This window comes from Rhinatrema bivittatum, chromosome 10 (assembly GCF_901001135.1).
Source record: "Rhinatrema bivittatum chromosome 10, aRhiBiv1.1, whole genome shotgun sequence".
In the NCBI taxonomy this organism is placed as follows: Eukaryota; Metazoa; Chordata; class Amphibia; order Gymnophiona; family Rhinatrematidae; genus Rhinatrema; species Rhinatrema bivittatum.
This window is the reverse complement of record NC_042624.1, coordinates 82,278,582-82,295,164: the sequence shown is the minus strand read 5'-3', so window position 1 is coordinate 82,295,164 and position 16,583 is coordinate 82,278,582. Positions and strand designations below refer to the sequence as shown.

The 16,583-nt window shown below is 38.3% G+C and overlaps 1 protein-coding gene across 1 annotated transcript in view; it reads left to right on the top strand.

The window, feature by feature from the left end:
• Positions 1-16,583, top strand: part of PKN2 (protein kinase N2) — a 204,475-nt gene that overhangs the window by 52,936 nt on the left and 134,956 nt on the right. The window lies entirely within an intron of this gene.

Below are 16,583 nucleotides of genomic sequence, written 5' to 3'. Positions count from 1 at the left end.
GGGTGTGTGTCCTTGACACTCAAGAGAGTTGTCAGAATAATAATGGTGTTTCACACCCAGGGTACTAGACTTTTTTTTCCAGCTTCTGGGGTTGATAACAGCTCAGTAGATGAAGTCTTCTGGGCCAGAGCTCAAATGTACCAGTTGTAACAGCCTGCTAGTCTCCAGCCTCCTGAAATTAAGTCCATCACCTACAAATTTTCCAAGTGATGGAGGCGAGCCTAGACTGCTAACTACAGATGCCAGCATGGTTGGGAGGGCTGCATATTGCCAGGGCCATCTCACCCAAAGCAGTTGGTCAGCAGAGGAAGCTCTGTGACTAATAAACAGGTTGGCGTTGAGGGCCATCAGATTGGCCTGGCTGGCTTTCCTGCTGAGAATAGAGGGAGAAGCAATCTGTCCTCTCAGACTGCACCACAGCAGTTGTATATGTGAACATGCAGGGGGTCACATACTGCCCTAGGCTTGCCGTAGATGCAAGTGGGGTAGGAAGAACCTATCCCATTTTTCAGCATCCCACATTGTAGGAAGGGAAAATGTTCAAGTAGACTTCCTCACAGCAGAAACAGGCTGGACCTAAGAGAATGGGAGGTCAGCAGAGAAATGTTCAAGAGCATACTGGAACGATGCATCTGTGTTGGTGGGTTTTAATGGCGATCCGAGCCAAAGCAGACATGTTCTTCAACTGTCTAAAAGAAGTAGGATCCAGCGAGGTAGATGCCTTGATCCAAACTTGGGCTAAGGGCAGACTGCTGTATGTATTCTCACTCTAATAGGCTAAGGGATAAAGAATCACCTCTCGAAGGTTACTGATAGCTTTGAATTGGCCAAGGAGACCATGGTATGCAGACCTAACATCTTCTAGAGGGAAACCCCCCCCCCCCCACTTGTATCTCCCAGAAATCAAGGGTTACTGTGGCAGGGACCAGTACCAATGGAAGATCCATCTTCAATTTTGTCTTATGGTATGACTCTTGAAAGGGCACAGCTGTGAGGATGAAGGTACTTCCAGGTGGTAGTGGCAATCATGGTCAAAGTGAGCAAGATTTTAATCTGCAAGCCTATATTAGTTGGAGGCTATTCGAGGCTTCTGCCAAGACGAAAGAATTTCTCCATGTAGTCTGACATTCCACAAATCTTATCCTTCTTGCAAAAGGGTTTGGCACTCAATTATTTGAGTGAAGGTGGCGGCCATATCCCGCAACAGCGGTTGCATTAAAGACACCCAGGTAGCCACTCACCCAGATGTATTGTGCTTCTTAAAAGGGGTGAAGCATATATGGCTATCCTTCAGAACAATCTTTCTACAGTGGGATCTTAATCTGGTCTTTAGACATTTAATAAGAGCATATTTCAAACCCTTGAAGCAGGCATCTCACAAGGCTTTGGTATTAAAGGCTATTTTCCTGGTGGCAATCTGTTCTGCCAAATGCATTTTGGAGCTGCAGGACCTCTTATGTAGAGAATTGTACTTGGTAATTTCACCTCACTCGATCACCTTGATTTGCTCTGTTGTATTGCAGATTTTGTGTGTCTTGTGCCTGATTTTTCTCAAAGTGGCATTTTATTGGCATTGCTTATCCTGCTCTACTGAGAGAGATGATTGTTGTGTGCTTTATGAACAAGAATTTGATATTGTGTTACAAGCTGCAACAAACTATCATGCTTACAGAATTGATAACAGGTGAAATATATGGGTTCTCTTCCCATTACAGAACAGATAAAATGCAAACAAAACTTGAGTTTTTTGAATTTATGAATTATTACATCTCAATTGCACAGAAATACTAAGGTAATTTAAAGAAAGTGGTGGATAGTTCTGAGCCACAGAAGTCCTGTTCCAGGTCGTCTTTGATAAATGTGGATGTACCTGGCTGTTGCTAAGAGTTGTTTCTAGGAAGTTGGCATTGAAAGAATGAAGTGTAGTTGTCTTATGTATGCAAAGTATTTACCAGAAATAGAAAACTTCGTGCAGGGAACACAGTTCTATTGATTTTGATCAGGATACACTGTGTTTTTTTATTTGTTGAAAGAGCATGGGTCTGAATAGTAAAGACAGAATTGACAATGAGTTTTGAGAGAAATGGGAGGAGGTTTATTTATCCAGAATATCCTTGATTTCACTGGCTTTCTGGAATATTGAGAGATGAAGAAAATCAAACAGCTACTTTACTTGCGGTATTTGTATATCAACAGGATTGGAATTTTGTATTTTTAATGTTATAAACATGTTTTTCCCTTATTCATACAATGTTGAGTATTCCCAGATTTGTGTAAACTTAATCAGATCAGAAAAGACGTTTCTAGCTCTGTACTAGGAGGCAGTTTAGTTTTCCTGAAATATTTCTTCCTTTTCTACATAAATGCCTTCTACATTTTGCCAGTGTTAGATATGTTTTCTATGAGTCGTCGTGGCTAAGGTTTTCTCTGGATTCTATATTTCTTCCTAGTGGAAGGGGTGAGCAAACCTTTTGAGCTGTGCACACCTCCCCCCCCCCCCCCCCCCCCCCCCCCCACACACACACACACACACTTTCCTATCCATGCAATTGATTGGGCCCCCTTCTCTTTGTCTGAGATATCTGTAGATAGATGAAGGGTATCCTCAATTTCTGTTTTGGTGTCAAAAACTATCACCAGCCAATCAGTTGTTTTGAATAGTTAGCAAGCAATCTCCCTGCTAGCCAGCAGCTCAGGATTAGTAACGCAAAGGTAGATTTTAAGACCCGCGCGCAGGCATGTGCTCGTGGATGTGCCGATTTTTCAAACCCTGCTGACTATCCTAGAATTTTTTATTTTACTACTTACCCACGGTCTGTAGCAGCAGGTTACACGGGTCCGTCGTTCCTGGCATGCACTTCAATGGGACTGTGCCTTAATGGCGCTGCCCCAGCCTGCCCCTTTCTTCTAAGGCCTGTGCAGTGCGCATACCGGGAGGTGTGTGCGTAGCTGCGGGCCTGTGAAAATCCGCACAGCCCAGTCTCGCGCATATCTCCCCTTTTCGCCGCATGTAGGCCTGTGAATAATGGCTGATAAAGACCAAGTCCATCCAGTCTAGTGAGCAATTATTTATTTATTTTTTAGTTTATTGGGGTCCACACTTTGTTCCTTATCTCCTTTCCATATTACTATGCCACTTCTGGTCTTCCTTCTTTCTCTGATACATCTGAAAATTTTGTCAACATGCTTTACTACTTTGGAGATCTTTTCTTCATTCAAACTTTCTTAATCCTGATTTCTTTCCTTGTTTTCTTTAACTTCACCAGATATTCTTCCCTGTGTTCCTCTTGAGTTCCTTTTGTACTTTCTGAATACTGATACTTTTCCCTTTATTTTCCTAGCCACCACCTTGGAGAACCATATCTGTTTTCTTTTTCATCTTACTTTATTTATTTTTTTTGCATAAATGATTGTTCCCTTTGTATAACTCCTTTTAGTTTGGCATAATGTTGATCCACTTCACCCATCTCCTCCCAGCTCCTTCTCGAGGTACGTTGCAATTTTACAAAAGTCTCTGTTTTTGAAATCCAGAACCTTGATCTTTGTGTGACTTCCCACCTTCTTGGCCATTACATCAAACAATACTGTCTGATCACAGGTGCACAAGTAGGCACTTATGCAACATTTGTGAGTACCAGATCCAGTATCTCTCCACCCTTGTGGATTTCATCACCATTTGTCTGAGCATAGCCCCTTAAAGGGCATCCACAATCTCTCTACTTCTTGCAAATTGTGTAGCAGGGATACTCTAAACCACATCTGTGAGATTAAAATCTCCATAAGATTCTCTTTAAATTGCTGAAAGAAGCAAACTGATACATAAACACAGAGAGGTAGACACTACATCACATCCAGACGGGCGCATAGTACACCCAGAATCAGTCATAGAAACTAGAGACACTGAGATAAAGTAAAAGAGACCTACATATCGCACCCAGACAGAGGCGAAGAGCCTTCATAGAGTAGTGCTGGTATCTGATCTATGCAGTCTTTCTATTTGGGGTCTAGTTTTGCCCAGCCTTTTTCTTAATACTCTCAAAAGCAGATATTTCTCAATAAACAAGCCTTCACTTTGGAAATTGCAAGCACCTGCTATACCTTAGGCTGACATTCATACTACTGTAGTTTTTTCTTTTCTTTTCTGGATATGGGGATTGTAAAAATCACTAGTTAAGATTCTATTTAATCATTTTCTAGTAAAAGTGCATTCTTATTATAACCTTAATACATATTGATCAGTACAGAGAATAATATGGCTTAATTTGGAAGGTAAATAGGAACCACACTATACTTTATATATATTTTTTATTTAAGTTTAATCAATATTGCATAAAGTCAAGGAATTTTAGAATCATTCAAGAAAAGAAACTTCAGCACATCATAAAGTCAACATTATGAGAACAGTATTTGTAGATCCCAGCACATCCAATGAATTCCTTCTCAAGAAATTTTTATCTAGATTAAATTTCTAGATGAGCCAGATCAAGAAAAATTAATTTATTCCCCTGAAGTTCTACTAGACACAAGGGAATTTTATTTATTTATTTTTAATTTTTATATAGCGCCATTCTTGCATAAAATACAAATCATGCCGGTTTACATTAAAACAGAACATGTAGGAAAAATGTTACCTTTGTCAAATACATTGAAACATTAATAACAAGAAAATTTTAAAAAGAAAGTAGCCCCTATTGCCAAAACTTAAGGTTTCAAATGCAAAAAAAGGCTTTCTCTTTGATTGTTTCCCTTAAGAGCCCAAGAGAGCAATCTAAATTTAGCCCAGTAAATTGCTGTCTTGGATTTTCTCTTGAGCTCCTGCTCCTTGTCTCTCTCCCCTTCCAGCCAGCTACAGACGGTCATTTTCTCATCCGAACAACATTTTCAACATGCAGTTTTTTCATATTTACATTTTATTTTCAGTAATATATTGATAGATGATTTTCCAGATGTATTTGTGGACTTCTGAAATCATTGAACTACTTTCCTATTTGCTTTTTTTTCTATGTCCCTCCTCCCATCTTTCTCCCCTTTCTTCCTGTCCCGTTCCTCCTCCTTTCTCTTTTCTTCCCCCTCCCTCCTATTTGATTTCCCTCTGTCCACGTGACTCTTTTGGCACTATTTTTTAATGTACTTTAGTTTTGCAAACTGACGCCTCTGTAAATGCAAGCCATTTAAGTTGAAAACTTTAGAAGTAGTGTAGATTACAAATGGTTGTATGTTTTCCTCCCTCTCATATGAGAAAAGGCTAACATAATGGAAAGAACTAGGAGGAAAGAAGCAGCAGAGTTGGGTATACTATGATACTTATGCTTGTCTCACTCCTGGCTAATTGTTTAATGTTGAATTAACACTAAAATATTTACTACTTATCTATGTAGTAGTAAGAATCCTGTAATCATTCAGTGTCTATATGCTTAAGAGAAACTTTGACCACTTCCCTTTTTTGTAATATCATAATTACACCTCCAATGTTGTACCTTCTGATGTACTGTTGAGTGTACTTTCTCAGACAAAGTAAGCAAATCAAGTTCTGCCAGTTGGCATCTTTTGTTACTCCTGTATTACTGGAAAGTAAATGATATGTTGAACTTGATTTGTCAGTCCAGCATTGTCTTAAATCTAAATACACTTACAACTTTCTTGGGCTAGTTTTGATCTTTTTAAATTAAACATGGAATGAAGTTGAATTCTGAATATAAGACATTTATTAGAGTATTTTAAAAAATATTTTTAGCAGGTACTGTAAAAGGAAAGCATGCTTATATTGGCATTTCATCAATAACACAAGTGCTGTGTCCAAGTCCTGCAAAGCTGAAGATGGGACCTCTGATCATGGCTTCCCTGTGCACTCTTCCTCATTTAAAAAAAAAAAAAAAAGTTGCTGCTACATCTGTGACATGTATTTTGATTCTTCTAATCTCTTGTTGCTGCCCATGTGACTTACGTTGTACTTACCTGTCTGTGAAGCACCCAATGTGGCCTCATGTTCAGCACTGTGCAGCTGATATCAAGGCCTCTGCCACTTCTATAGCTTTACTTCCAGGCGCAGCCTATAGCTGCCACCCAGTGCTGCCTTGACTCTGCTCAACTGCTGCCTAATACAGACCTTGTGACTGGCCTCAAACTTGTGGCTCCTGCTGTTTGAACCAGCCCTGGATTGTGGCTGCCCAGTGCAACCAATGTTTAGGCTAGCTTTTCCAGAGCCACACCACATTCAATGATGCACAGCTTGGCTTTGCTCCATTGATACCAGACCTCTCCAAGAACCTTCCTCTTGCCGCTGATGTGACAGATTCTTGAACTCCTGCCTTAACTGATTTCTCCTTTTGTTGATATCTGGTCCAAGACTGGTCCTGTGTGTCAGAGGAAGCTAATGAGGTGTTAAGTATCACTGTTCCTGCTGGGTGGGTTGAGGATTGGGAAGGGGCTGCCTGAGTTGGCATTTGTTTCTACTGCGGGAGATTGGAGTGGAACTCTATTATAAATGGTACTCCTCCATCTTCCCTCCCATTAACAAATCCCCAAAGCAAACTCTGATGATAGGGCAACAACTTCTCCCATCTTGGCAGTCTGGAGGTGGAGCATCCCATCCCTGAGTGCTGCAGGAATACCAGAGTGATAGTGGAGAAAAGTAGATGGATGGAGGTTTGAGTGGAGAAGATATAAGGGATATGAGAGTGCTTTGTTTGGTAGAGAGGATGTAAGCATATTGGGTTAAATGAGCAGTCCCTTCCTCCATCTTTTTTCTCTTACCCGCCCCCCCCCCCCCCCCCCCCCCGCATCCAACCGCAGCCTTCCTTTACTACTGTTTTCTGTATGTGTCCCAAATATGCTTGTGTCTTGTCATTTGTGGTTTTTCAGCTACTCTGCTGATAGATTATTTCAGGCATTACCTACAGGCATCTACTACCCTCTCAGAGTAATATAATGACTGAAGATAAAGACCAATTTGTCTGTACAATCTGCCCAGTCTAGATTCCTCCTCAAGTTTTCTCATTTTGGGTAGATCAGCAAATAAATTTCCATGCTTCAACCAACACAGTTTCCCCTTTGCCATGTCTTTTTTTTTTTTTTTTTTTTTCCCCTTGCAATTCTGTTTCTACCACTGCACTCCATATCTGTCCCAGGCCCATCCAAATTCTTATTGTGCTGGCTACCACCTTCACTATTAAATTATTTCATGCCTTGATGTCTTGCTCTTTGATTCGTTTAAGGGTAAGTACTTAATATAAACCCAGGCCTTTTTTCATGTCTCACCACCAAGCTGTGCAACAATCTACACTCAACCTTTAAAACTTGAGATACTGTCCAGTAATATATGGACTTCTATAGTACTGTTGGATTTTCAACATGGTTAATACGTGCAGATTAATGAAATCATATCATTCATTCATTGCTGGGTTGTGACCACTGCTACATGCAGGTTACCCCAGTCCTGTTTAAGATTGAAACCACTCTCTTGATTTTTTAACAGTCATAAGAAATTATTCATACTGCCTTGGCTTTTCATTTGATACAATTTTAGCTAAACCCATTTTATATCATTTGAGATGATCAATGGTCGAATATTTTAAATTGCATTTCCTTGAGTGAGGATGCTATCAACATCCTATAGGCTTCCTCATATCTTTATATCTACCACTAACAGTGCTTCTCTTTAATTCTTGCCAATATTGTCTTAACATTTTCTGGAGTATCAAGAGTTTCTATCAGTTTGCATAAGTGATATCAATCTGAAATTGAAATTTTATGGTGTTATGTCTCATTTTTATATTTTAAAATATTTATCCTGCCTATCTATAATTTTAGGTGGGTTACAATAAAATAGATAAAACAATACAACATCAAACCAATAAAAATTCAACCAACCAAGGTGAAACGTTTTAAGGCTTGACCATCAAAGTAAATTTATAAACTGGTGTGATGAAATTTTAACATTCCCTGAAAGCATGTTCAAACCAGAAGTCTTTAGAAAAAAAGCTTAAAGGTCTTGATGCAAGCATCTGCTCCCAAATTATCACGTAATGAATTTGAGAACCGGACTGGAAAAAACACTCTTGTTTCACACAATTTTAAATGGCAAAAAGAAGACACAAAAAAAATTATACATTTGAGATTAGATCTAATGAGTGAGAACATATAGTTTTAATGCTGAAGTGAAACACGGTATCATCCTTCCATGCAAAACTTTGAATATCAGCATTGCCTTAAACTTAATATGCCAATTATTGGAAGCTAGATTATAGTCTTAAGCATTAGATGTGGTACCATGCAATCAACTGAGCTGCTGTATTTTGTATTATTACAAGGTCTCAGTGCAGTTGCAGAAAGCCCTAAATACAAAGCAGTACTGTAATCTAGGCCACTAATCACAATTTGAACTACCAAACAAAAGTGGTCTGGTAGTAACAGGAGCTGAAGACATTTTCTGGATTGTTCGTTTAATGTGAAAAGATAGTGACAAAGTGGCATCAAAGATGATGCCTATGTTTCTGGCCATCTTAATGGGAGGCAGCTGCTGTCCTTATAGGTTAAAAAAAACAAACAAAGGAAAACTCATCATCATGCGGAAATCAGGCCAAAATCATAATTTCAGTTTTGATGTTTAATATTACAAGAAAGTTATTGCCCTATAACATCAATTGCAAATTTCACCTGTTTTAATGGCATCTTCATTGAAGATAAGATTGGTAAAGAGAATTGTAATGCCATCCAATTGAAGCTTATAGTCAAAATTAAGATCAGCCAGAAGTCTACATATAAGGCACACGTTCACATTGAATATCGAGGCTGAAAGTGCAGAACCCTGTAGAACACCACTCCTCAATGGAAACAATGAAAAGTGGTTTTCAGCTACTGCAATATGGACGTGATCAGTAAGATCAGTCTTGAAACCAGGCCAAAAATTTGTTATAAACCCAATTCTTCAAGCCTAGGTAACATAATATCATGGCTTAAAGTGTTGAAGGTGGAAGAAATGTCTACAAAGACCAACAGAAAATATTAACAATTGTTGACCCTCTCCCTCTAAAATCTTATCTAAACTGGGCACAATTAAGATCTCTGTGCTGAAACCAGCACAAAAACTACTTTAAAATCAAGTATTAAGTGACTGGTTAAAAATGTGTTCTATTGCTTTAGGGCACCATCTTGTCAAACCTTTGTCAAAAGAGAGAGTGATGAAATTGGGAGATAATGAGATGGATCAGAGACATCAAGATTAAATACATTTACAATATGTCTACACAGGCCAGTTTGTTGTGTGGGGAAGTAACTCTCATGGAAAAGCACATTAACTATCATTGCTTATGATGTTGCTATGTCTTGACGCATACATTTTAATATGACTGCTAAACAATAGTCCAATGCGCAGATTGAATTATTCATATCAGCCGTGATCGCCTTCTCAAAACTTGATACCTCTGAGAAGCAATTCTAAACGTGATCAAAGGAAATGTTAACTTCTGCTAAGAAAAATGAGCAGCTTGCCTGAACCTTTGAAAAAAAATATTCCACAAATTGTTCACAACGGGAAGGTGAAAAATCAATATTAGCTATGTTTTTAGGCTTTGTTATACCTTTCACTATATCAAAGAGCTCTTTAGATGTATTTCCTGCTTCCTGAAGCCTATTGGTAAAAAAGATTTTCGCAGCCCTTACTGTTAGCTGATAGTCATTAAGGCAGGAAAAATAGTAGCCAGTGTCAGATTCCAACTAGTTTTTCTCCATCTTTTCTTGACACGGCGCAATTTACTTTTGTTCTTTCAATTGCGCATTGAACCGTGGTACATTAACACATCTAATTACTGTAGTGACATAAGGTACAATTTTATCCCAATATTTTTCATTCCATTTCCACGCTAATATTTCCTGGTTTAAGGATCTAGTATAATAGCTCAGAAGTATAAATGCATAAAAATGCTTATGTGGAATACTGTAGATGACCTACATCTGTGTAGAACTGCTGATGTTATCCTCCTTTCTCAGGGTTTGTGATCATTTCATAATTATTGACTCTGTCCCCTGCCTTGGACATATAACCTTCCTCCTGTTTAAGATTTCTACCGCCCTCTGCTCCCTTTCCTAACTAATCCTGCTCAGTCGGTAATGTTTGATGTACAAGAGAGCTTGGTGGTGGGGTGGGAGGGTGCTGAGGATAAGAAATTAGAGGGAATGGGAATAGATTGTGAAATTGCTGATGGTAGAGGGGTTGGTGAGAGAGCCATAGAAGAATGGAGAATGAGAGAGCAGCAGAAAAGACATGGAGGAGATGCAAAATTAATGAACAATAACTGTGTGGTGTTTTATATAATAGTGAAACACTACATAGTGAGGAAACTGTTCCGTCTGTCTCCTGTGCAGAGCAAAAACAGTGCACGAGTACTTTTATCCTCTCACAAAAAAAAAAAACAAATGTGGAACTTCAATACTTAAAAATGGTTTACAGCTTTCCAAATTTTTCATAAAATGTCTTAGGTTGTCATGCAATTTTAGACTTGTTTTGTTACTTTTTCAGTGACTTATCTTTGATCACTAGGAAGTATATTGAAAATATTAACATGGAAATAAAATCAGTGGCACAAACAAATCTACCAGTGGGAATGCAACCAGCTCTGCAGTCTTCTAAAAATAGAATTATTTGTTTAAGAATTTGCTGCTACCAAAGTACTTGTTAAGGTCCTGTTTTTGGAAAACGCATCTGTTGGGAAAAAAAAGAGACCCTTTAAACAATGTTCATATATTTGTCTCACTCACACACAGATTCCCTGAAAGCACTCTACTATATCAAAGAAATGTATTAAAAGATGCAAAATATATGTGAAATAAAATCATGCATGAGTGTCTTTCATAACAAATGTTATCCCTTCTGCTTTTGAATGGGCTTATGATTACTTAAGTTTTCTAACTAGTTCTGTAAAGTCTTGCAGAGGACTTGATCTCTTACACTCTAAATCTCCGCCAATCTTCCTTTGTCTCTAGGTCACATGTTCAAATCAATATCAGATTGGTAGGGATGGATAGCCATTTGGTGGCCTGCGTTTGAGTTGGTGATTTCAGTTTCTGATGAAAGCTCACAATAAAAATCATAGTTTTAGTTGGATATCAAAGGGCACTTTGAGGTCAACATTTGCACGGTATGAGGGGAGTAATTTAGTCTCCATGCCAGTGCTCTGTTTATCCACAGAATAGAAAGAATACAGGGCTCCCACACTCTGTGTCAAATCTGTGCTGTGAGAGCCCTGTATTCTTTCTATTCTGTGGATAAACAGAACACTTGAGTTTTCAGTGCTTTTAATTCAGTGCGTGTCCCAAGCACTAAATTCCTTGTGGGTGAGGAGGTAGAATTGCGAACATTCATTTAAAAAAAAAAATCTTCTCAGGGGTCTTGCATCCTTTAGCAAAAAATTGAAAAGTGAATCATTTTTTCATGAGTTGATTCGTTGAACTTAGTTTATTTATTTTTAGTTTTTATATACCGATCTTCTTGCATTAGATACAAATCAAACCGGTTTACATTGAACAAAGAACTTGCCTGTAGGCGGTACATGGAGCCATTAACGTATAAGAAAAACTCTGGGTAACATAGTCATAAAGTAAATTGACCAGGAAACAATTAGCATTATATAGTAATGAAAGTCACAATAAACGGTTGATCCAATTGAATTGAACTGGATCCATTAGGCAGAAAAAGATTAAAGGGTGTCTGAGTGTTTCTTCAAGGTAACATGAGTTAGATAAAAAGTGAAAAATGAAAGAGAACTTAATAAACCAAATCATAATCGTGAAGAGAAATGAAGAGGGATATGTTGTGAAAAATGGAGAGCATGTGTTAACTAAAATGAGGGTTCTGGAAAAGCAAGGTTGAATAACCATGTTTTTAGTTTTTTCTTGAAGGAGATGGGGCAGGGGTCCTGTCTGAGGTCTGGTGGGAGAGTGTTCCATTGAGTGGGACCAGCGGTAGAGAAGGCTCTGCCCCTTAAAGACGTTTTGGCTTGAGGGATGAAGAGAGTGCCTCGATATGCTCTTCTCATTGGTCTAGCAGAGTTATTAGTGCGGATTTGGAAGGTGAGATCGATAGGGGCAAGGTTGTGAAGAGTTTTGTGCATGATGGTCAGCACTTTGTAGAGGATTCTATATTTGATAGGGAGCCAGTGAAGGTTGTAAAGGATGGGGGTGATGTGATCCCTCCTTTTATAGTTAACACCTATAAGTTAAAAATGGTTCATGTGAAATAAAATCAAGCACACAGAGGTCCAGCATAGCAAGCTAAACACCTAACTAAATTTAATAAAGGATCCAATGAGATGTAAATGACTAACTGGCATATTCATGGATTCTAAAATGCCTCCAGAATTTACTGTCCAGGGATGAAATGCACTAAGTATGTACTCGCCACCCTTCTCTTTTAATAATTTTGTTTGTGATGACTATGCTGAAAGCTTGAAGGAATTAAACATCGTTATCCTAAATCTGTGAATGGAGGCTATTTGAAGCATATTGCAGGGAGCATAATACTTCCCCATGGTCATCTGATATTCCATGATTCCTAGACTTCTTGTAAAAGGGTCTGGATAAAGGCTTAGCACTTAATTCACTTAATACACAGAGGATGCAGGTAGCAGCCATTTCCTGCTATAGGGGCCACATTAAAGGTACCCAAGTTGCAGGACATTCAGATGTAATGAGCTTTTTAAAGGGAGTAAAGGCTATATGTCCAGCCTTCAGATCTATTGTTGCTCCGTTGGATCTTAACCTGGTGCTTAGAGCACCAGTGGGAGCACTTTTCGAACCTTTCAAGCAAGCATCCATTAAGGATCTGACTTTAAAAACTACCTTTCTGGTAGCAAACTGCTCCACCAGATGCATTTTGTAGAAACAAGCTCTCTTGTATAGAATACCATACTTGATGATTTCTCAGTACAGTTGCCTTCTGGTCAGTGCCCTCATTTCTGCCAAATGTAGTGTTCTCCTTCCACCTGAACCAGATGAAGTCACTGTCCCCATTTTGAAGAAAAGAACATAAAGGTAAAGATGAGACTACACCATCTGGATGTGTGTCGTACCATAAGAACATGCCATACTGGGTAATGACCAAGGGTCCATCAAGCCCAGCATCCTGTCTCCAACAGTGGTCAATCCAGGCCATAAGAACATGGCAAGTTCCCAAAAACTAAGCCTATCCCATGTTACTGCTGCTAGTAATAGCAGTGGCCATTACCATTAATATTACCATATTAATATTCTTGAAGGTGACAAGCCCTTTGAGGGAATTAGATAGGTTGTTCATGTTTTTTGGAGCATGGAGCAGCATCCAAGGCCACATTAGCAAGGTGGATTAAAGAAGCAATCACCTCGGCCTACCTACTTAATGGTAGACAAATGCCAGTGGCACTCCATGCTCATTCTACAAGGGCACAATTGGCATTCTTTATTTTATTTATTTAGCATTTTTTCTATACCGACCTTCAAAGTTAAATACCTTATCAGGACGGTTTATGATTCTGGGCAGAATCATAGTCTGTTTCCCCAGATAAGATCTGCAGAGCCACCACCTGGTCATCCCTGCATTCATTTTTCAAGCACTAAAGGCTGGATGTACAGGTAAAGGAAGATACGGAAGCCCTGTCTTCTCCCACCCAGCTTTTGTATCTCTTAAAAGTAATAGACTGATCTAGCAGGTGAAAAGGAAGATAAAATTGATCTTACTGGATTTTCTTTCCTTGAATCCTGCTAGACTTGTCCAGGGCCCATTCGGGAATACAGGAGCCTATAAGCAGAGATACCTGAGCTTATCCAGCTTGCTGTCTTGCTATCTTCCTCTTCGTTTTTTTTTCTCTCTTCCCTCTTTGCCCTCCCTAGAGAGGTGAAGAACCTTGAGGGATGCATTTTTTTTTTACATAAAGAGGTTAAGAACAGAACTTTGTCTAGTTACTGTAACAGGCTACTGGTAATGGTTTGCGGCTACTCTTTTATGATGAACAATGAGGTCACCAGTGGGGTATGTCCTCTGTCTCTGACAGCTGAGGAATGGGAAGAATCTCAAGTGTAATGGACTGGTCTAACAGGCTCAAGGAAAAAAATTATCAGTTAAGAACAATATTACTTTTGTATTACTGATTATTTATATAGATAGGTACACAAACACAATGTCTTCAGATTTCTGGTCTTAGATCTTTTGATACCAGGGCTCCTGAAAATGTAATCAATTTTAGGAAGATTTTTCCACCCCTTGATATAATATCTAAAATATTTTTAAAAGTCACAAATTCCAAACATTGAAATATTTATCACCCTTCTTTTTTCCTCATTCTGTTTCCATGTCCTATCTCTCTTTTCCTTTGCCTACATTGTTCCTTTCTTGACCTTCAAACATTGTCATGCTTTCAGTTTTCCCTAACTCCATCTCTGGTTTTTTTGTTTGTTTTTTTTTGGAGGGGGGGGCGTCATCTTTGTTCCCTCTCCTTACTCTTGTAAGGCTTTTTATTTGCAATGCTTTTGTCCTGCCATCAGGGGCCCTCAGATCATGGTTTGCACTGCTTCAGCTTAAAAGCTTGCCTCTCCATGAATACTGTAGCTTAGCTTGGAGTTCTGTACACTTGGTTGTGGTCCTTGTGACTTGTTTCCTAGTCCTAATTCTGGCCTTGATTCTGCCTTGTTCTTGTATGTTTGGCTTTCATTTTGTGGCCTCCTGTCCGGTCTCTGTTTTGTGCATGGTTTAGTCCTTTTTGTTTGGCCTTACGTTGGGCCTTCTGGTGTTCGTGTCTGTTTCTGTTCCTGTTTATATTTTGCTCAGTTAGCCCTGTTTTGGGCTTGTCTTTTTGTTTTTGTGTGTTTTTGTCCTGTATCTGCCTAGAAGAAGTCCCACTGACCACCAGAAGAGGGCTTGGCTTGTCTATAAGTTTTTATAGACCACCATTCAGAAATATACCATCATAACGGTTTACATAATTAGCTTAAAATAAAAATAGATAAAAGAAATATAAACAAAATACAGCCTTAATCAATAATAATATTTAACAAAGTTTAAACATATTATAAAATAGATTCATTTAAAATAATTTAAATCAAAATGTCAATGATAAAAAAACCAATAAAAGCAAGTAATTTTAAAAAAACTTGATTTCACCTCATCTGTCCTGCATCGATATTCAATCCAATCATTGAGTTTCTTCATCATAGGCCTTGCAAAATAGCCATGTTTTAACATTCTTATTAAATGTTTTAAGGTTCTGCTGTAATCTTATCTTTTCAGGTAATGTATTCCAAATTTTTGGGCCAGCTAGTGAGATCGCTTTATCTCTGACTTGTGAAAGATGGGCTGATTGTACTGATGGGATCGATAACAACCCCTTAGTACTGGATCTTAACTGTCTTTGGGGTGTATGTAGTCTAATGGCTGCATTAAGCCATTCTGTTGCTTCTCCGTAAATTTATTTTTGTATAATGCACAATACACTTACACTTAATAATGCACTTATACTTTGTATAAGGCCCAACCTTTGGAACTCTTTACCACCACAGCTGAGGATGGAACCAGATATCAGACTTTTTAAAAAATGTTACACTTTGTATTTTAAGATGTGTTTTGATCTATATTTATTTGTATTTTTAAGATGTACTTGGATCCATTGTTGTATTTTAGCTTATGCTGAGACAGATTTTATATTTTAGATGAACAGTTTTAAAAGTTACCCTTCTTCTTTTGTACGCAAATGTAGTAACTAACATTTGATTTTTGTTGTAAACCGACGTGATATGTATCAACATGAATGCCGGTATACAAAAATTACTAAATAAATACTTTATACTCAATCCGATAGGTAATTGGCAACCAGTGTAAGGAATACATTACGGGAGTGATATGATCGTATTTCTTTGTATTAGAACTCTGGCTCCTGCATTTTGGAGGACCTGTGGGACGGATAGTTGATTGCGGAAGACCTAACTGTAAACGTTACAGTAATCAGTATTTGAAAAAAGCAGTGCTTGGAGTACAGTTCTGAAGTTGTTTTGATCGAGTAATGGCTTTAGTCTTTTAAATGTATGAAATTTGTAATATCCTTCTTTTAACTTAATAGATATGTGCTATTTGAAATTGAGTTAGGAGTCAATAATGACTCCTAACTCAATGTGTTGTTTCAGACTTCGAGATTGATGTTATTGTCTTTGAGTGTTATAGTTGGTAATTTGTCATGTCATGTCTTTCTATCCAAATAAATGATTTCAGTTTTTTCTATATTCAGTATTAATTTCATATTAGTCAAAAGTTTTTTAATCATGGATAGATATAGAACTATCAGCTTAATAGTCGACGCGATGGAGGAATTTATTGGAATTAGAATATGAATATCATCTGCGTATACATAATGCAGAAGTCCTAGTCTGCTTAGGAAATGACAAACCGGAATCATGTAAACATTAAACAAGGTGGCTGACAAGGGCGATCCTTATGGGACTCCCGTACTCAATTCTCTTTTATCTGAAAGTGTATTTTTTTTATTTTAACTTTGGAAATTTCTGTTCTTGACCAAGCCAGCTGTTCCTGAGTTTAGCCCTGTTCTTGCTTTAAGGATTATCTAATA